Raw genomic sequence first — 23,178 nt, forward strand, 5'->3', positions numbered from 1 at the left:
TTTCCCGGCCCCAACACCCTGTCCATCCATAACGCAAGGGTCAAGCACCACATTAAGAAGGGAGGAAACGATGCGGCACCCTATAAGCATTGACTGCCGAGTCACCCAAAAGAGCCCAGTACCTTTACGAAGATGCTAACCTGGACTTCGCGGACAGCCCCAACTGTAGAGCTTACCGATTAAGCTAAGTTACTGATGGTATTTTACGACGAAACACATCTCATAAATGACTCAACCAAAAAACACCGAGGGGATTCGAACCCGGGCCCGGGTATCTGTAGTGTTTTCGGATAGTCACGAAGGAAGGCCTACATCCTTTGCATGCATGGCTGAATATCAGTGAAACTTGTACTGAGTGTGGTCAATACTCAGACCGAATGTTGGCTGAAGAGAAAAAAACCTGGTAAGCTTTCCAGTTTTTTTCGGAGATAACTTATCGAAAGGGACATATTTTACTCACCCTATATTTACACGTACAAAAGAAAACCCAAAAGAAAGATTAGTTTTGACCATTTTAAAACGCTGCCTGTTCACCCAATAAAGAAGATTTATTTAAACAATTCTAAAACGATGATCGGTTTGTGCCCAGTCACCCAAATAATAGTTCTATTTTACAGAGGGCGCAATGCACAGTAGACAAGTGGCCGGGATTTGTTGAACTAGCGACTATCAAACTGATATACTGCCCTCTGTTGCCAATAGACAATGGTGAATGCCCGTAGCTTCTTTCCTGACGAGAATGGCGACGTTGTCTTGGAACGAGTGTATGCCCTTCCTCATCCCCACCGCCTTATATCCAAGGGCACTGGTGGCCCATTTCCTTCTTAAATTTTGTGAAGGAAACGCAGAGTTGCAAAGCATTGTTGGTAGCTCAGGGGTGTAGCAAGGTCATTTTTATTGGGGGGGGGGACATTTCTTGAAAATGGCACTTGCATATCCCTGCTGACTTTTTTCTCCGGACACTTGGTCTCCGTAAAATCGCAAATAGCGTTTGTTTATGGTGTATGATGAAAAATATTGAGGACAGAACCAAATCGAGGACGACCTCGATTAGAAAACGCGTTCAAACCAATGAGAGCTGTTGCAAAAAGTTAGATTATAAACAAATTAAAAGGGAAGAGGAACAAAAGAAAGTCCTCGATTTACACCATAAACAAACGTGCTAGTGTGTGGGTTTTTTTTTGGGGGGGGGGGCGGTAACATCTGTGGGGTGCTGTTCAAAACCGACGATTATGCACACTATAACGAACAATATATGGAGCGTTTAAGGGCGATACATGTTCGAAATTAAAAAAAACGGCACTCGTAAGGGCCGCTTGTACAAAAAGGACACAACTTTATTTTTAAAAGGGCACTTGTTGAGAAAAAGGGCACTTGTTAAAGGGAATGTACAACATTTGCTTTTGCTGCAATTTTCAGAAATAAATGGATTTGGAGGATTAGTATTTTATAGCAAATATTGTTCAAATGACTTGTTTCACGATTTGGGCTTGTAGATGCTGGAAAACCAAGAAAACCATCATGTTCTTGTAGTCTGGTTCCCTGACCCCACTTAAGATGAAACGGAGCAATTTATAGACTTTGGGGAGTTGTAAGGTCAGAGAATCAGTCTGGCAGGCTTGTACCCCTTCACAGGTGTGTAATCAATCGCCAAGAAAACGCGAAATAACTAATTATGCAAAATTAGGAGCAGTTTTTGAGAGAAAAAAACACAGTTTTCTCCAACAATGGTCGGCCGACCAGCGTTGGAAAAATTCAATTTTGTCTTGAAAATGACGGCACACCAGGAGCCACGATTTTACAGAATGCTTTAAACTGTCATTCCCTAACAATCCAGTAAGGTATTTGGTGATAATTTGATAATTTGGTTTTGTGATGTTTGCAAATGTTGTATCTTTCCTTTAACAATAGATGGTTGCCAGTGTTAACCACACATGGCGAGTTGGATTCGACCACATCACCATCTTGTCGTGAGTCTGCAAACCCTTAACCAACCGAGTAACAATCATATCATGTTGTATTGCGTGTAACATGTCCAATCCTTACACGTGAAAATAGTTGATTAATATATGTTCTTATCGTACAATTGAGAAATATGAAAATGTCATACCTGACACTAAATAGAGAGGAACTCTGCTTTGATGAGCTACAATCGATGAGCGCAATTTTATCAATGGCACTGCGTTTAGATGGAGGGAAGTGGGGATCAACCTTGGGAAGGAAATCATTTTTATGAGGAACCGACAAGTCGGAGGTTTTGTCAAAACAAAAACCTCAGTCATAAATTCAGCTCATTATAAATTTCCATAAAGCTGAAGATGAGTTGGACTGCTAAGCTCGAATAGCTCAATTTATCCAATCCACCGAATTTTTAAGAAACCACTATTTCCAGAAAAAGCAGTGGGTTTTTTTCCAGAAAAAGATGCATAAACATTCAAGTTTGCCCCTGCAACCCCCGATTTATTTCTATCGAGCGACAAGCCCTTTATTCTCAAGCAATTTGGACATGAATATTTGTATTTTGGTGTAACCACTTTTCCCAATGAAAAACACGAACAGCGCCCTCTTCGGCTTCATTTTTTTCGGCCATGCATGCTTCAATGTAGTAAGATAATTGAGGGCGCTATGAATACCCCCGCAAAATGGCTATTTAAGAGACCTATTTCCCAGCTACTTCCTCGCCTGGTATTAAAATGACAAAATGGTGTGACGATAAATCTTTACAAGTAACCTTCGGCAAAATGGTGTGAAAGCAAAGTTTGTATAGCTTATGTCCCCCGAATCATGTTTTGGAGGACTAAGCTTTGCATTTAGCCTAAGCATTACCAATTGTTGGGGAAAAAAACGGTAAATCATCCCAGACTTTAGATGGGTGCGAAACCGTCGCACGGACACAGCGCAGCGAATTCGCGGATCGGACCAACACTCGATGAAGGATTTTCAGCACTACAGATACACCAAAATATGGACAAATACTAAATTCATGTTTCGCTTTGAATAAAAATCTGATCGATAGAACAGGCTTAGGGTTCGGAGCCCGCTTTAGGGCCCCATGGTCCCCCAAAAATGTATTTTAGATGTTTTGTGGTGCGATATGAGACAATTTCTGACCACTTTAACCGATTTTGTTTTAGCAAAAGATCACCATTTAAGACATCATTTTCGAGTTTGGTGTCAGCTATTCTGAGCCATAGAAAGTTTAGAAACACATGTTGGCTACAATGTTTTGCTCGAAAATACTCGGGGCCGGGGGGGGGGGGGAGGAGGAACGACATGTGCCTCCGTCACGTCCCCCACCCGTCCGATCGACGCCCATGGTTGGCGCCGTGCTTTAGAACGACACATTTTACACGTTAATTTTATACGATAGGGCCTATACAATAATGTATTCCTATGCTGTACAGCATCAGTTGGTGAAATCGAATCGAACATTCTGAGAGAGACCCTAAAACATTTTAGACACTATTCTCTGCGCGTGGAAAGAGGAAGATAACAATAGAAAATCCTCGATTTACACCATAAACAAACTTGTGCGGGTGTTTTACGGCACACTGAACAAAGAGATGTCTACATAAGGACACAAATTCCAGTGTGGATGCGGTATTTTTGTAGGCCCCCGAGATTTTCGTAAATTCACTGGTTTGTATCGAAATGATCAAAGTGAATGATTTTTGACCTTATCAGGGCCGGGGCACGGGCCTTATTCGCGAGTTTGTCATTTTTGTCGTATTCTGTGAATGTGTTTCATTAATTGTTGACTGTTGAATGGGATGGCGCCAGACTATTTATGCAGGCACAATGCAGCCTTATTTAATGCCATCATATATCAAGTCTGCCTTTAAACATTAGGGAATGTTTAATTGCAAATTTTAAATTATTCATTGAAGCAGACTGGAATTAATTAGAAATTAACTTGGTTTCACATCTCTACACAAGTTCCAAAAATCAAGATTTTACCTCACTCTCAATCCAATATGGCCGACTCGTGAATAAGGCCCATTGTGGGTCTTCTCAGGAGCGGGAAGGGGGGGAGTGTGGTTTCCCTCATATCTTAATTTCTGTATGCGACGGCCGATTTTCCCTTATATTTGCAAAAATGTTGGCTGGTAATACGACATAAGATCTGTCATATGTAACAGATGATCGACGCCATTTGGTTGCACTGCGGTGACTACAAGAGTGCGCACATGTTTTGCCCAACTTTGGTCAAAAACAGTATTGTTGGCATGATTTCTACATTTGTCATTCGGAAACCTTCAAGCTTAGTATAAAATAGTTGTTGGTCATTATCCATCGAATTAAACAAATTTTGGCGTCAAAGGTCACCGCTGGAGGGCGGTATAACCACTTTTGTGGGCAAAAAGTGTTTAATATTTACCCGATAACAGTAAGGGAAAAGACACTGAATTTCATTCAGATCGGCCAAAGCGTTCCGCAGCTATTATAAGAAGTTTCATGGGGGTCCCGAAAAATCATATTTTTTTCTCCCTTTCACAAGGCTGCCGTGTTTAAGCAATGTAATAAATCAACTGTAGGCCCGATGCCTTCTCCAGACCAAAAAACACTCATTAAACAATAAAACCAGCGAACAAAACGAACAAAGTAATGTATAATACCAAACTTTCCGTACTTTTCGTATTCTGTAAAATACCAAACTTTTCGTCAACTGTAGGCCCGATGCCTTCTACCGAAAAAAACCCTACGCATTTTGGTCGTAAACAATAAACCAGCGAACAAAACGAACAAAGTAATGTATAAAAGCAAACTTTTCGTACCTGCAGAATTTTCGGGGGAAAAAATGTCGGGTTTTTATGAGAAGAAAGACCCGGACTTGAAAAAGAAGGTGAAGTGATAACAGCAGACCCAAACACCAATACATTTTTGATGGTAGGGGTACATGTGCAATATCCAGTTTGGGGTCGAAAATTTGCAGGTATATATTGACAGCATGGGCGTATTCGAAACCCCGTTCTCGGTTGAATGAAAACGAGAACAGGTTCCAAATGACGGGAACCAACACACGAACGGTGTTCGCGAACAGGATTCTCACTCCCCACTTATTAGGGAGTGGATGCCGTGAAGAACGTCAAGAACAAAGATGGCGGACTTAGGCCCCTACCGGAACTTGCGTTTACATTTGTGTATACAATTGAAAGCGTTCAAGTTCAGGAGCAGAAGCGATAAAAAAAATTACGTGGTTATACTAGAATGGGCTTGATCAGCCTTGTCTTTGCCAATGTTTATAGCTGTTTCGGGATTTCAATTATTTACGTACTAATTCAATTAAAAGTCCCTTCTTTCATTCGGCGTTTTGATACGGCGGCTGCCATCTTGACTTTTCGCCCAGCTGTACTCGACACGCACTTGGGCGTTCGTAATAGGCAACCCGAGAACACTGTACATGGTTTCGAATACGCCCCAAGAATAAGTATTTGGATTTGGATTTAATACCAAACACAATGGATTTTCCCCTTCAAAACCTGAACTAAATACATAAAAATAGAAAAAAAATAACACTGGCAGAAATTTCCCTTAAAACATTCGTAGAGAGGTTTTTCCGAATCCATTTTCCAAACTACATTGTAAATGAATGAGGGGCTTAATTGCAAAGAGCCTGACTCAAGGTTGCTCCAAATTAAGAGTAACTGATTGTTGTATAATTGCATTTTAACGACAGTGTTGAATGGGATAACGTCATTACCGCGCAGGCGTTTATGTTCCCCGCGAGCCAGCGTCTGCAGCCCAGCTATACGCATTAATCGCCCTGCATGCCGCGCATCAAGACGCCGATTGCAGGTAGAGCCAAACCCCACGGTGCAATTTAGACAAAGCAAAGAGAAAAAAAACTGTGGCAATTTCGACCGAAATGGAGGCGAAAATTGCCGCTCGTGATTGTCGTCAAATTGTTGGGAAATGGGGCTTGCTGAGAAAAGATGACAATCTGGGGAAGAAAGGAGCTCTTTCGCAAATTACGACAATTGAAAACGTCTATTTTATCCTTTAGGACCATTAGACGTTGTATTTATTCTTGACGTGCCCACCCGCACCGTCGTCATTTCTCCTCTTTTCATAAATTAACAAGAAGCACACACTTTGCTTTACGAAAGTTTCTAGCGCTGCAACACGATGAAGACGAGCTATTCCAGAGTGGGATATATCATTATTAGATACGAAAGTCACTTCTAAAATGTAAAGAATGATGTGCATGTTGCCCCGGTGGAGAGTACCAAAAGCAGGTATGGACACATCGGGGTGAGAAGTCAGGCTGATTTCACGGCAAGGATGTCCAGTTGGACACAAGTATTTAATCAATTAATCATCTCTGTTTTTAGACTTATTTTACTCAGAACAAGGTTTGCTTCTATGTAAGTTTGCTTAGTGGTTTGTTCCATTTGTATATCTAGTATCCACGATGTGACGAAAATCCGCACTAAATCCAATTAGGCCTGTACTGGTCCACTTCGTAAACCAAAAAAGATGTCACAATGTTTGCCAGCTTCATCTAGAAGGAGTTCAGCAAAACACAGTTCCAGATTTCATACATTGCTATAAATTGTAATGTTCTTTCGGTTTTCTTTAGATAATTTTTTTTGTATTTTTACCCAAATTTACCTGATACAATTAGCAACCTCCCTTTGTGTAAGTTTAATAAGTATAACTTGCCGTTTATTTTAACCGTGTACTAGGTAGAGCGCCCTCACTTGAGCGAAACCTTGGTTTGATACGATGCAAACATACCTTCGAGGCCCCTGCTCCTAAGGACATGTCAGAATTCGAGATTTGGGCAGTTGGCTTATTCTGATGTTCCTTTGTAGGGGGTCCCTTCACGGAGGGGCAATTTAGTGTTTCATAACATAGTTGCATGCAATGTTAAGCTCATTTTTGCTTGTCGTAGAGGGCCAGCCTCTAGTGTCTTTGTTCATATCTGCTGAGTAAGTAGGCCTATCATTTTGTGACTTTGAACGGTTGCAAACTGGTAACGAGAGCTGGGCAGTGCTATTGTATAGGGTATACCATAAAGCTATTTGGCTGTATCTGGCCCATTGATTAGAGCAGATGCACAGACAGACTTCCAGTGAATATCCGTGTTTGAGTAGATATCTGTACACTCTGGGACCAGCTTTACTAGGCTTGCCTTGTCTTGTTGGTAAGGAGTGGGGGAGGGGTATGGGGGTGGCTTCGAGCAGCAGGAGGTGGGGGCACCCGTGCTCTTACGGATCCAAGTTCGGCCTCCCTATTCTTGCAGCTCAACGCCCTGCCCGTCCCATCAGTGAACCGATTCCAGAATTATTAGACAAATTGAAAATGAAATCATGGTACCTTCAGAAATCGTATGAACCTGCGCTTGATTCAAAAGAGTACAACGTTTAGAATGGGTTTTTTTTTACATGAAAGCCAGCAGTGAACTATTTAAACCAAATTCGAAACAAACAGTTGTAACTGTTTGTAAGGTTTTAAAAGATGATTTACGACACAGCGTCCAACTTGACATTCATATAAAGACAATGTAACAGGGCTTCACGGTGGACGAATGTTCTGCTGGTACGTCATTATCAACTCCCCCTTCCCCATTTACTTTTATTTTTACGTATACCGGTACATGTGCCGTGCTAGCCCCATTGAGTGCACCACTTATTCACTTGTATTTCCGCAGTTTTGATCGTTATTCCTAAAAAGAGTTTGTTTTTTAACCGGTTGGAACTTTTTGTTTCAGTGGGTGGTGAATGGGTTTGAAGCTTAATGTCAAGCACCGCACCAGAACTCTGACGGGGGATTAAATATGCAACTACAATTCTGCACCAACAAAGTAACCCGCAAAAAAAAACAACTTTAGTACGTGCAACCTGGGGACTGGGGACATTCATCTGGGGAAATTTGAAGTGGGGGGGGGGGGGGGGGGGGGGGTGGCTGGCTGGCTGGAGACGCCATTTGAATCTAGGGGGGGGGGGGCGCTGTTGAAACGTACTGGAAACACATGTACACAGTGGGCGTTGAACTTCAAGTACTTTTACACAGTTTTTATTGAAATATCAAAAAACATTTCCAATTTATGTCTGCATTTTGGCTAAAATATACACCAAATGGGCTTCATTATTGGAGGTGGCATTGCCATTAGCATCGCCCGCCGAAGAACAATAGGGGTACAACATGCCACCTCCCCCACCCCTACAGTCCCCATCCAGTGGCGTAAATCTGTGCCGGCGAGTGGATGTGGATGGGGGATGAACAAAATCCGAAAATTGTCCGGCCATGGAAATTCGAATCGCGCTTACATATTTAAAGCTTTTATACTTTGTTTCTCCACTTTTCAGTGCTATTGAATACATTTTAGTTGTTGGGACGTTCAGAAAATACCTCAAAATCAGCATTTTCTTCTTTCTCATCACAAAAACAAATGGGGGGGGGGAGGGGAATGATTCAATAGCCCATACCCCCGGTCAAAAAGTAGGGGGGGGGGATACCCCCATCCCCTTCCCGGATTTATGCCCCTGTCCCCATCCCTCCACCAGGGTCCCCGTCCATGATTCAACTCAATGCACCTTGTAAAATGCACACCAGTTAAATGATCATTCAACTGTAGGTAATTATATCCAACAAAAAGAAATTAAATGAGGCAATTACGTTTTCGAATGTGACTGGATTCAAGACTAACACATATGGCTCATTAGTTTATAAGCACAAATGTTTGTTTACCCTGTAATTGCTCCGGCCGATAATTAGGCGACACAAAAACTTGAAAATAATTCACTTTTTAATGATCTTCCCAACCGCCGGCTTAAGTGGCAAATTCAAACGAATCGCATGATTGTGTTTTTGCTCCTGTAATTGCTCCGCCCGATAATTAGGCGACACAAAAACTTGGAAATAATTCACTTTTTAATGATCTTCCCAACCGCCGGCTTAAGTGGCAAATTCAAACGAATCATATGATTGTGTTTTTATGGCTGTATATGATCTCATTCAAAAACGCTGGTGTCGTTAATTGGGTATCCGATAATAATTGAAACGAAACATATTTGGCATGTATATGATATTTTTCAATGAAAATTATGACGAGTTTAATGCACTATACGATAGCGTACATTGAGAGCCTTTCACTGTATTACGCCTTGGAGAGCATGTTGTGTATACACTCACATATTCAAAATGTGAATGCAAATAAACTTGAACCTGATATGTCGCGCTGTTATTCTGTTATTCAATCAAGTCATAGTGGTTATCGTTTCTCTTTTTGGCTTCGCTTACATATAGGTCTATGTAACTAAAAGAAATACATGGATGTTTAGTTGCGTTGCCGTGCTATTTTCGAGTTTCATTCCGATAAAAAAATATGATTCCTTTTCTAAATTGCTATCGTTCTAGCAATACAAACGTAATTCACTTTAAAATGAGACATCGACCGAAAAAATCGGTCTCTGGCAGTTATTGAATATTATTACTTTACAATTTCGAATTATTGGCTGCCAGACAATAATTCCGCTCTCGCGGGGTAGGCTGGTTCCCGCCCCACAATGATTATCGATGATGTACGGACTGGGAGCCAGTCTGCTCGCAAAGCGGATCTGTTTTTTGCCCAAAACAAAAAAAACTTTTCTTAGAGAGGTGCTGACATCCAATAAGGAAAGAAGAGGTTTTTGGTTGGCATAAACATACAGGGTGATTATCAAAAAGAAAGTGACCCGGAGTAAAGATTTGTTTTCTAAAAAAGCAATCAACTTTGATACACCAATGAAGTATGTCTTCAAAGAGCATGTTCTTCCACTCATCTGAAAAAAAAGAATTACTGAATTGATCCATGCCATCAGAAGCTATGCATGTTTTACTAAAAGAACCCATTTGTATAGCTGTCCATGGAACGCCATCGGAAGCTATTGAGCTTAATAGTGAGAATTACAGATTACACACAAGCATTCAAATACAAATGAGATTTTAGAAATTGAAATCAAGACTGAAATATTAGTTTTACTGTCAGACTTCGTGTTTTGAATATGAGGAACAAGTCAACTCTTTTTTTTCTGAAATATTGATGGCGATTTTTGTAGGTTTTCCTTTGCAAGTTCTCGTTCATTCATAGAGGTGAGAAAACGTCCATGTTTCATCGTATTTAATGGGGATTCATCAGTTCGTAGGACGGTAAATGATCAGTTAGACAAGGTCAAAATAGCGTCAAATTTCAAATAAGCTCAAATGACAAAAGTAACACTTCAACATGTTGGTCTTGGTCAAACATTAAAAAAATGTCCATGGTGACCTCTTCATCTGACTTAAGCTATGGGGTCAAAGGCCAAAATGAGGTGAACACGAATTCGTTAGCCGGCAGCTTCCGAGATCCGATCGAGCTTGTTCACCTATATATTCTGTATTAAAAGCGAAGTGCTGCGTTCAGATTCTCCTCGACATGATTTAACTACCTCCATGATAACACAGGTGTATGCCACTGAGGGCCTACCAAATGTGCCGAATGGTCTGTGATATGTAGCCATTGAACTCTGAGCCCAAAAAGGAGATCCGCTGAAGAGGAAGCCCAGAAATATAGAATCGTCAATGTGTTTTTAATGAAAATGGTAGTTGCTTTTTGCCACACACATTCAAGATGTAAAGTCATGAAATAAGCGTGTAACTGTGTTTTTGCCACTGGTGATGGTTTCAACCACATGGTCCGTCTAACAATAAGTTGTAACGTCGTAACCTGAAATACGGAATAATGATTTAATCTGAGGTGTGTACAAGCTTTTCACTCGTCGACATCATGGATCAGTCGCCATTGATATCGGTGAACATTTCGCACAAGTTCAGACCATCAGTTCCCAAATCAATTTGCGCCGTGTTTACTTGGGAACCAAATCCAGCAAGTGTATTATCATGCAAAGGAAACGCTATTGTTGCCGAACGCATGGGAAAATAGTGCACGATTTTTAATTGGGGCTTTATAAACAGTCGGACTGTGAAGAATTTCATCTGGTCTGGCGACCGACTCAAGGCCAATGGTGTCAACCTTTTTTCCACTCAATTTAAGCCTCGAGGCGACACGTCTGGCGCATTTGTCCCATCGCTGCACCATTGTCCTGAGCGGAAGTTCAGGCAAAAAAAACCCGGCGCGAAGTCCCGACAAAGCCAAACAATGGCGAAACGGCAACGACCTGGCCAGGGAGATTGCGAGCTGCGAGAGAAATGAAGCACGAACCCCAACAACACTCACTACCCGAGAAGAAAAATACAACGGAGGGTGTTTGGATCGCGGGATCTGTTGGGATAGAAAGAGCAAAAGGGAGATGGGGAGAGTTCGCCAGGGTGAATAAAAAAGCTGAAGACCGCAGCGTATAGCCTGCCCCAGGAATACCGCGAGACGAAATCCAACACCGTCCGCGCGCTCTTTGAGAGGGCTCTGAACGACCGGGAATTCTGTAAAATACTTCGGGCCGTGGTTTGGCTCCTTCCGGATAAATGCGTTGTAGTGTTTCTTAGGAGGTTTTAGAAGGGAATTTACCCCCATCGTGCCCCCTGTTAATCTGCTCGGGAAAACCACTTGGGGAGGCCGAGAGTTGTTGAAGTGGTGGGCGCAAGTCTGGCAGTGCAATCAGATGAGACTTTCTCCCCCGTGTAATCCAAAGGCGAGAGCTAGCTAGCCGCATCAACATCCCAGGGCTGTTCTGCTTGGTGGATCGTATAGATGCCGGATACTGGGGCCTTACACACCTTCATTAGTCATTCAGTACCTCTGCCGTCGTATTTCCGAGCCCGGAATCGTCCAGCGCCGCATGTGTTAGCTGGAGTGGGCCTGTGTGACCCCTCAAGTGGCGTGCAGCCGCTGGAAATTCGCTCTTAAAAAACTCTCTCTCTGTCCCGGACCCCCCAAAGAAACACAAGACAAGAGGATGCAGCCCGAGATGGAGTTCTGGGCCGGTTGCTTGATAGTGGCATCTCGGAACAATATAGCTCTTTTGGGGTAGGGGGAGAGCGGGGATCGATGCGAAAGACTCGTGTCCATGAAGGCAAATGAATATTTTGACCAGATTGAAAATCATCCCGACACACACCTGGACATAAATAATACTCTTGAAAAATAGTGCAGTGTGCCCCGTGGTCTGAATATATCTGGCTGTTAGGAATGTTCCACTGCAATATAATAAATCTCGGGGATGATGACACATGATGATCGGAACTTGTTAGAATCTGTACATCAATCTTTAATGCATGCTATAGGTCTTAACCAATTCGATGTATGAGCAACATAATAAAGAACATCACTGTTAACCGCCAGGAACATAACAGAGTCTGTGACCCATGGTCGAGTTAAAAAGCGCACACAAAGATAATAAATGTTCACATTGGTGATTGCTTAATAATTTAATTTATGGACTTGCGTCACACGAACTCAAACGTTAACACTCTTCTGACTGAAGTAACTTATCTTCTTCAGGGGTTCATGAGGCCTTCATTATTTATTTACAATTTATAATATTTGATATGATTTTGGTAGGCCTAATTGATTTAGAACTTGCAATTTTATACAGATTATTGCAAATTAATTTCACGAAAGGTTCTTTGAAAGATTGAATTGTTTCAGGGCAATATTGTTCTTTCCAAACTTAAAGCATGATGTTTTAAGTCAACACCATGTTGATATATGCTTCTTAGTGATCTTCAAGATGTTTGGGCTTTAACTAATAAGTTATCAAGTACATCTTAAATATAATCTTGCTAACAATTCAGAATACAACATAAAAACTCTTTGATAGAATCAATTCTCGTGGTATTTGCGCGTCCATAAACCAAATTAAACTGCGTTTAATCATATATCACTTTAGGGAGAAATATCTAATGTAGGCCTATAGTCCACTGGCTGGAGTTGTATTATCTTACACAGCACTCACACTTGGCGACTGTCAAACAGATGATTTTTTTGACAATCAGCATGGAAACACCATTGGAATATCACGAACTCGTCGTGAAGGTAGCAGCGCTCTATATTAGGCAAAGTAAAAAAACAAATGTGCCACAACTCACACCCCGAAAATAAATATCAACGTAACACGATTTGAACACATAGACGTGGAGCAACGTTCCTAATCAAGAAAAACATGAATACCAAACATTAAGTAGTCGATGCTATAGTTGTTTTCCAATATTCCATCCTACATTGCTAATATTTACTGAAGGTGGCGATTTAACAAAATAAACGCTTTAGAGATGTTATTTTAAAATCGAGTTTCCTTCAACATTTTGGTTCTCGACGATTGCTATAAAGTATAACTCCTTTTCTTTTACATTATGCCAGCACATAGTTGATCAGTACAAAAGCTCATCATAGGAAGTTTGGATTCACCAAACGACCAAATTTACATGTTCAATCATTCGATGTAAACATTCCGTCATTCAAGGTGTTCAGTGATTCCACACAGAATATTGCATAGGTCCGATAGTAAAATAGATCCCCCCATATAACCCTACTGTAGTTGGTATACGTTCGGCTGGATTCTACTGCCCGTTGATTTAAACCAATTATTAGCTTATCAACTTTCTCGTTTTTATTTGGATAAAAAGGTTGCATTTTTTATGGTTGGTATGAAGTAGGCTGACTCACCTTTGAATGAAAGCTTCAGCAGCTTCCATCGGCATCTAAAGCTTCAAATTGTTCCATGCTTTAAAGGCCTCATGTAGTGTATAGTTTGTTTTAAATTCAATCCTTGAAATGTACCTTTGTGTCCCATTTAACCTCATTCTCAATTTTCGCTTTGCCATTTTCTAGGGTATTTTGGTGCCTTTTTGGTTTTTATGCCAATGCGGATTTGCATATTCATTAGCAAAAGTGTGATGTCATTTCAGGCAGAAACCTCAATGTTACGGCTATTTCAGCACCAAGAGTTGTCAGAAATTTGGATTTGCTGTCGTGAATTTCCTTTTCTTAAGTGATTCGTTGTTGTGCCAGGCATGGCAGTAAACCAATGAGCAAATTTTCTAACAAATGTTTTCAAATGAACAAATATTTGTGTTTACAATTTGAACAGAAAACGACTAAACTGAACCGAGTGTCTTCCTAAAATGACATCACAGCAACAGCGCCCTTAGTTGTCCGGAAAGCTAAAAAATGTTTTCAATGAGCAAATATTTGTATTTACAATTTGAACAGAAAACTACTAAACTGAACAGTGTCTTCCTGAAATGACATCACAGCAACAGCGCCCTCAGTTTTCCGGAAAAGCATGGATTTAAAAAAAAATGTTTAAAGAAGTGCACATTTTAATCAAATTATCCAGAAAGGGATGTCAAATAGTTTTCAAACATTTAAGAGGAGGAGAAAGTTCCACAGAATGTGTTCGTAAGAAATTTTTTTATCTCATGAACCTTTTAACGTTTGAGTCAGGTTCCTCGCCAGCAAAACAGAAATAATGTTTCAATGTCTTAGGGTAAGACTTCACCGTAGAAGTGCAGGGATACACTTGAGGCATTGACAGGATGTTAACTTCCAATCTTCACTTTCGTATATAGTATTGTCCTCATATAAACTCCAACTCGTTTAGCACACTCGAGTACATTTTGGACCATTAGAAATGTTACGGGTACGGGATACGTATGCTGCTTGGGAAAACTAGCTGCTTATATCGACGTTTGGTGTGGTTATTCCATCAAACCCATATTACATAAATCTAAACATTTTGATGTCCATTGCACATTGCCCATAGTGTGCCGTATGAAATGGCCACGCAAAATGATGCGATTTAACAAGCAACGTTTTGCCGAGCCGCACTAGGGCCTATACTATCCCGTGCGCGTACCAATTTGGTCCCTATTTTTCGTATGTACACGTACTCGTACTCGTACTCATCAAACCGCACTCATACTCTTATAACTTGCAAGAAAAACAAGAGAAGGCAAGGAAAACAAGACAAGTTGATTCAGACTAGTTTAAACGTTCTTAGCTAGAATCAATTGTGGTGATAACATAATGGAAATAAAATATCCTCTTTCGCCGTCTGCAGGAAGATTGGACTTACTGCCTATATACTCATGTGTCATGAAAGTATAATGAAACTAGAAAGCACTCGGAGAGCGCAAACCTCCGCGGCACACTTGCAACTTGCTCCTGGACCCCGCACTCATACTCGATATATACGGCGATCGAGCCTTCTCCGTCTGTGCTCCCAACTTTGGAACAGTCTCCCAATCGTCATACGTGATTCTCAAACTCTGAACACTTTCAAAACTAGATTGAAAACATATCTGTTCAACCCATAGATACATGATGCCACTTTTCATTTGCTGTTTACTCATTTCATGTTTTTGTTAATTCAAGTATTTATGTGCTATATATTGGTTTGTTATTATCTTTGTAAAGTGCTTAGAAACACGGCGTATTAAGCGCTATATAAATGTTAATTATTATTATTATGTTCAGTACACTCCAAAGATGATACTCGCATAAATGGTGAAGAATCCTTTAAAAAAATCCGGGATCCAGACCCGGATCCGGATCACTTCCAACATCTAATCGATTTGCACGTGTAGCAAGGGCCGCATCTAAAAAATATTATGCAAATCCGTCCATAACTTTTTGAGTTATCTTGTTAAAGACAAACCAACCAACCAACAAAATCCGATGAAAAAATAACCTCCTTGGCGGAGGTAATAAGCGGCAACAGACCGAAGCACTTGTGATGTAGTTAGTTCACATGAATAGAACAGCCTCATAAAGCTGATAGATAGTCTTATAATACAAGCGATCGCCAGTCAGTCAGTCAGTCAGTCAGTCAGTCAGTCAGTCAGTCAATCAATCAACCAACCAGATAGACACTCTAGTTAGAAATATGAAACAGTCGAACATGCACCCAGCTGACCCTATAGCCGTAGTCAGCTGGGTTCAAATTTGACTAATTTCTAGTCAAATCTAACTAGGCGTTTTATCATGATACTATATAGGCTGACTCTCTAGGACCGACAAACACTCAAGATATTTTTTTTTCATCGTAGACCTTACGATGTACACTGCATCATTGCCAGATTACCATAAATACATTTTTGAGGACACCCTGTATATTTTACAGCATCACCGCCTAGGTTTCCCTTTCCTTTTCTCAACAGATCAGATCAGTAATTTAACGGAGAAGTTTGAAATTTAACTGAAGTCTCTCAAACTGAAATGGTTAATATAATTAACAATTACTTGAAAATCATTAATTAATTAATCACGTGAAATTTGCTGTCGTTCGACATCTTACTAAGTAAGACTGTACGATGTCGTTCGAAGTCTTAAACATCACAGTAATCACTGTAAGATGATTCTGTCAATAATTTCATTGATTTCGTGCGCTTTTGATCATTTATGCGCTTTTGATCATTGATATGCAAAAGGTGCATTATAAATTTTAAAATTATTAATTAATATTCATTCCATTCTTAGTTTATAGCCGAATCACAGCCATCTACTGAAATGATAAATCAAATTATGCCTGTTAAGTTCTTTAGTAAATTCTTTTATTTCCCAAGTAGGCTTATACGGTATTGCAGTATTTATGAATGGGGAACAGATTCTGAACGAGTGACTAGTGAGGTAAGACAATGACACCATTAGGGCCCAATTTCGTTTCTTATGTTCTGCGCAAAAATGCATTTTCAGGTGCTGAAATTTTCATCGTGAGACGTCATGCATGGATGGACATCTATAAAAAAAATGTCACATTCACATAAGACTCTCATTCACCAAATATACATGCAGTTGGTCAATTTATATTTCCCTCTCGTGTCATCTTGAGGTATTTTCTGGAAAAGATGTTTGAACACTGCATGAAAGTTGAAAAGTAAAAACCTTTTCTCACATTCACAATGAGGCAGGGCTTTTAAGGTTGAACAAGCGGCCGAAATGTCCGTCTTTCTTGCGTGATTATGTAGTGCGTGTGTGATAGCCCAGTTTCACTTTTCGTTGTACGGCAATTTTGGTAGTTCTCGTCGGGTATTGATTTGGTTTTTTTTGGTTTTAAAAATAAATTTTCCCGAGTCAAGCAAATCTGGTATGGGCAGAGCTAACGTAATATGTCCATGAAATAAATTACGTATCCACTCATTTTGTAGTCTTCCATTCTGTTGATCCGTCAGTCCATCTGAGTGTTCAGTTGCGTAGGCTATTGGCCACTTCGCGCAAGGTCAGTTCTGGCATCCAATGTCTGTCTGAGAGGAGCGAAAGGAAGGCAAGTATAGCTTCAATGTGAAATCCATCCGGTTCCACCCCCATCTGATTGGGTATGATGTCCCCGCCCCCAATCCACCCTTGTTGCTTGTCTCAAATGTCCCCTGCTCCAAATCTCAAGCGTCTTCCCTCGATGATTGCCGTCTTCAGTTCCGCACTACAAATCATCAACGAGCGATGATTTCTCCCGGATTTATGACAATCTTGGAGATGCAGTCGCCTGTGTCGTGGTTTAATCATCCAATCATGCAAAACCAACAGTCCAGCCCCCCGTCCGTCATCAACCCCTTCCCCTCGATCGCCGACCCCAACCCGCCGATATACACCATCGGGTAATTTCCGTTCAATTTCACCTCAACAAAACAAAGAAAGACGGTTCTGATTCCCCAAGCGGACAGATTTTTCCATAAACTGTCACCGCAATCCCCAGTGGGCCCCCGACGAAAAATAAAAACCTCCAACCGATACACAAAGCGGGGACTCCTGGGTCCGTGCATTTAGGATAGGTGACTGGCAAGCTAGACTTCACACACAACGCGAATATACTCCCTGTAGACTTGTATACTGGACAGACACGAGCATAATCGATGGGTCATTTTGGGTACGGTGGGGAAAAAAACTTCGTCCACTGAACAAAAAATGCCATCCGCAAACGAACTGCATTAAGTTCTACCTTGATAATCATAATAAGGATAGTTTCGCCCTTCGATCTCTTGGGGTTAGGACTGTGATTCAAGAGGCGGAGCCCCGCCCCTAACTTGCAGCCCCAAGCAGCGTATTAATATATACACCTCCATCTAACTCAGGATAATGTGAGCGGTCGGAAATCCCGGTATTACCGGCTGCGTTTTGCTTCCAAACAAGCCTGTGGAGGTGGCTGTGTTTTGGTACTGTGCACTTTTTCGCCTTCGGTGGAGCGTGGGTTAATTTTTTTTCTATTCTCTCTCCCTTTTTTTGTGGGGGAGTCGTTTTGAATAGCGAGAAAACTCTGAAAAGGTATCCATCTGCCACGCTCAACTGCTCATTTCTTCCCAGTGTTCCCTCGGGGGACAATGTTAACCTTATGTCAAACAAGGTTTGTTATCCATAAATCTTTGAAAACACGATGTTTCCATCAAAGAAGTACGTCAATCTATGATTCTGAAAGGGCCAAGTTGAAAGCGAGGGAGAGTGATGGACGGGCGAGCCAGAAAGGACCGGGAAAGCAACGGCGGTTGCGTCGCCGCAGGGAGTCCATCCCTCGCAATTATCTGGCCTAATACGTCCCCTGCCAACAAAGACACTGCTGCTCAAATATTTTTCTTAGTATTGAGCCTGAAAGGGATCTAGAAGGGGCCATTTATCCAGCGTTGCAAGGCAGGATCCTGACTGGGGAGCGCGCCCAGCCGAACATGGGGCCTTCTTTGCACCGACTCCATTTTGATTCAAGCCCAGCCAGCTAAATACACAAGGCACAAGGAATCGCCTGGGACCATGTATCCATGGTCCCTTACTGCCTGTTTGTGTCCTGCGTGCAGCGGCCAGAAAAGCGTATCAATGAGAGTACTTTTGGCGGGAGAAAAATCTTACCGACCATACAGACACCCCTGGCTATCACACCAATCTTGCGCCGGTGTCGGGGTCGCTAAGGCGCCGAAAATCTTGAACTTTGTGAATTCAATCCCTCGCAAGGGGAGCCCATACAACACGCATCATCGCAATACAAATGCAAGCTTCTTGGATCCAGCAAACCTGATTGGTTGAAGATTTCAATCCACTGACCAATCAGTGGAAAGACTGCCTGGGTTGAAAACACCGGATATTAACTTTCAGCCAGTGTGCGTTGGCCGCTGTCGGCACCAGCGATAGTTTACAAAAGGCAGGGTTCCCTCAGTCAAAATGAACGCTATGAATTCATGAGTGTCCGTGCACTCGTGTGACATTAGGAAGAAAGAAGGTAGAGGGGACAACCAACCAACACAAAAAAAAATTGACAGAAAGAAATATAAACGAGAAAAGCCCGTAATGTAATAACTGAGATAAGTGTGGACGTGCTGGCTGCTGAATTGTGGTGTTTACCCAAGGAATCTGAGCATAATACGCTCCCCTCCAACACCATTCACTCTCAATCTGCCGCACTTTTGTGGACTCTCGATTGGGGCTGCCAACTATACATGACCGGTTGGACTTGATACTGGAATGAGGTGCAGACCGGGGTATTATATTATATCATTCATCGACAAGGCAGATTAAACCACGAACGGCCGGGCCAGTCGTTTTGGGTATACAGAAACACCAGCCGCCCAGCTCGTGACAAGCCCTGTTCCAACAAGCACACACGCGTGGCCACCAGACTGGCGACCCGTCTCAACTCTCAACACCCCCCCCCCTTCCCCACAACAACACCATACCAAGAACAATATTCATTAAATCGAATGATCGGCAAAAGTGGTTCCAAAATAAATGAACGCTGGGCGGTCGGGCTCACGTTCTAATAACCATCGACTTTTTGTGAAGCGCTGGGCAAATCCCTCTCGCCGTATGTACACAACCGATTGGATTAGACTCGGGAAGGCAGGGACAAGAGACGGGCGACGTCGGAAGATGTATCATTTGGAAAAAGAGCAGAATGCGCCTACTTCTCTTTGGCTGAGTGGGATAAACCCGCTGTGTCGGCATTCATCACGAAGCCGTAATTCCCCGGCCACCAGTCACTAGACCAGGCTGGGCAAACCCAAAGCAGGGAGGTGAAGGAAATGAAACTCTATTAATATCGAGAATCTTCCCATATAAAAAAAAACTCACTACAGCGGGGAATGAGAGACCTGCAATAGGGGGAAAACAGACCCATCGTGATTATCTTGATCGGCCTGAAATTGGTTGCTGAAGTGCCAGCGCACAATTCCAATCAGTGAATTAATATCAATAGAGCTGACACTAGCGCACGTATGATGTTTATAAATCAGCTATGCCAATGCAGACAAGGAGCTTGCTCTCTACTATCACTCCACACGGTATGCTGAAGTATCGTCAGCTCTAGGCTATCGTCTCCTCTGGGGCTATAACAGTCACCAAGGGGAAGAAAGAAAAAGGACCTCTTTCGCGCATCACACTTAAGTTTCCATACAAGCATCAGGTGTACTTTTCTTTTCTTATGCACGCCGTCCCAATTTGCATGATTGCTGGTCCTTTTCAACCTGGATTGATTTGGAAATAAAATTAATACAATCTTGAGCAATTAATGCATAGAACGGTTCGCGCCTCAAGGTAAGTTGCCTTCTTGTTAAACCCCTAAATTAGTACTTGTTATGAAGTACAAGTCTAACTTGCGATGGATGTAATCAAAATTAAAACACTTCCCAAACTTCAGCCATATGGTTAGAACAGAGTCAGTAAAACAAATTACAAGAGGCAATTTTTCCTCATATTTAAAAAAACGACAATATCCATGTCCGTCTCACCTAAATAGCACTCTCTAATTATGTCGTAGTGTCTGTAAACAATATGAAGTCGTCATTCTGAGAAAAAAAACATTTCAAATGTCTAACATAACTTTTACCTCTAATAAAAATCCTTGTTTTATAAGAAAGAACGGAATAAAAACATTGTTTATTAAAGTCTCTCTCGTCAGAGTATAGACTAATTTTTACTGAAGCGGATGATATCGGCACTTATACGGCAGAGGACCATGTCGACCAGCCAGACAGATACCCGATTAGCCTTAATGTAAGTACAAACCGTACTGCAAAAATTTCGAAGAAACTTCACACTTTGATTTATATCACCCCGACGCAAAATTCCATCTTATAATAGTTTATGCGGTACCCGCTGCTATGTACATCAGATTCGAACCGGCCAACCGATCCCGTTAGCTTGGTGGTCGAGTGGTAAGACATCTGCACTAGAAAGCAAGAGGTCGTGGGTTCGAGTCCCACCCGAGTGATTTTTTCCATCTTTCACTTGGGAGGTAACACACTGAGTATACAGTGTTTAAACGTCGGTGAAGGGCAAAACCTAATGTGATAAACTTCACATATGAAAACATGTATCATTTCCATGTTCACGTCTTCGTCTTCAACACATCACCTTGTAAGGGAATTCATATTGTCCACGTTGTATCATGCCGTTAAGAGGCTTAACCGGATGCGAAAGATGTCGTTGGATGCGAAAGATGTCGTCATTGATTAACAAATCTGATGAAATTCTGGCGTGATTGCAAAGTAATTGATTGTTAACTCTTCAGTTGTCACATGACAGACCAATTTATAGCCGTAATTCAGACTTAAGGAAACGTTACTGTTTTGCCAACCCTCTGACCCCTTTCACGCTGGAAACTATAGTAACAAACAAATCTAACGCGTGATGATAAATAAGAAGTCTGAAATTTACTTAGGTACACATATCAATTAAAATGATTACTTGTTCAACATTCTTACATGCAATTAATACACACCATACACTGAAAACTTCGATTTGAAATGAACCTCATGCACCCACTTTTAGTCACAAATAAAACGGTCACGAATGCTAACCAGTTTCTTTACAGTTCTTGAGAACTAATCTGAATTCTAGTCTCCCATATTTTAAACTTTCTACTATCAATTCCCATTCACCGTTGATTTTCTTACCAATTTAGCCTGACTAGAAACATGGTTATTTTGACTTATTTTTCAGTCGCACCTAAATGACTCTAAATAACTTGTCAAGACTGGCTGCTTTCTTAATTTTCTTGCCTGCCACTTGTACGCTTCAATGTAAGTAAAAATTCAAAAAATGAGAATTACACACAATTAATGCTAAATGCTCGTTTAATAAAAATTAGCCCACAAAAAAGTCATTAAATGACTATTTTTTGTAGGCTAATTATTATTAAACGTGTTATATACATTTCATATAACATGTTGTGTTAATTTTGAGATAGGAAGTGTTAATTATGTGTTGAACTTTTTGCTAAGACTTACGAAGCGTAAATGGCAGGTATATACACAAAGTACAGTTTCCGTTGAGAGCGGTCACAGCACGGCACACAACTTTGTTTTCCCGCAAGTGATACAAGCTGTGGCAATTTGGGTCACATTCAAGCGTTTTTCCAGATGTTGGAGATTTCTATCTTAACTTTTGCAATCACCAGCCCTAAATCGCCGGTAGTAATCAATGATGAGATGACACAACATGAAACATTTATCATAAATATCCAGTTACAAGATGTATATCCGTCAAATCAAAACATACGAAGATGAATCGCTTCAACTTTTTTTTTTTTTTTTTAAGTCGGCAGCAATATCTGTAATTGGCATGAGCACTGTGTCAACGTACTATGTTGGAGTGATTCTCTCCCCACACTCATATCGACGGGCCTTTTTTTTCTGAAACGGGCCACAATAATAGATGTGTTTTCTTAATAGAGCGAGGGTAGACGATGTTCGGTGGTGATTCCAATCGCTGTAATTAAACAGTTACTGGCAAGCAGGATTTATCTGTGTTTTGATCATCTCTCTCCCTACCTCTTCTCCCCCTGGCCCGATGTACTTGTTAGCCTTCGTGTCAGGTCTCGGCCAGTGACACTAGTCCCCGGGTATACATCCCCTCTTCATCCACCCCCTTAGCTTTTATTACTCCGGTAAATGTAGACACGGGGAACGGAAGGAAACAAGTGTCGTCCCCCCGTCTTTCTTATGAGCTCCAACAGGCCATGTTCATTTAGAGGAGAGAGAGAGAGAGAGGAGAGAAAGAGGGGAGGGGAAAAAATCTGTATTATTGCAGCACAAAATAATTAGGCCACGCAAGCGAGTCGTTGAGCTGGCGCTGGGCGCAGTACGGGCAAATATTATTTCGTGCTATTTGCTGATCGTCTAAGGTTTCAATCGTTATTGCTGTGGCTTTGGCAGCTACGAAGTCGTTCTAATCGGGATGGATCCAGGTACCCGTCCAGGGAATAAGGCCCGGGCCGGCTGGCTCTCGGGTAGGGTCCAAAACCCCCCAGAATGGAACAGTAATCGACGGATTTACTTCCTGTG

The sequence above is a fragment of the Patiria miniata genome, unplaced genomic scaffold (genome assembly GCF_015706575.1).
Source record: "Patiria miniata isolate m_02_andy unplaced genomic scaffold, ASM1570657v1 HiC_scaffold_13, whole genome shotgun sequence".
Lineage (NCBI taxonomy): Eukaryota > Metazoa > Echinodermata > Asteroidea > Valvatida > Asterinidae > Patiria > Patiria miniata.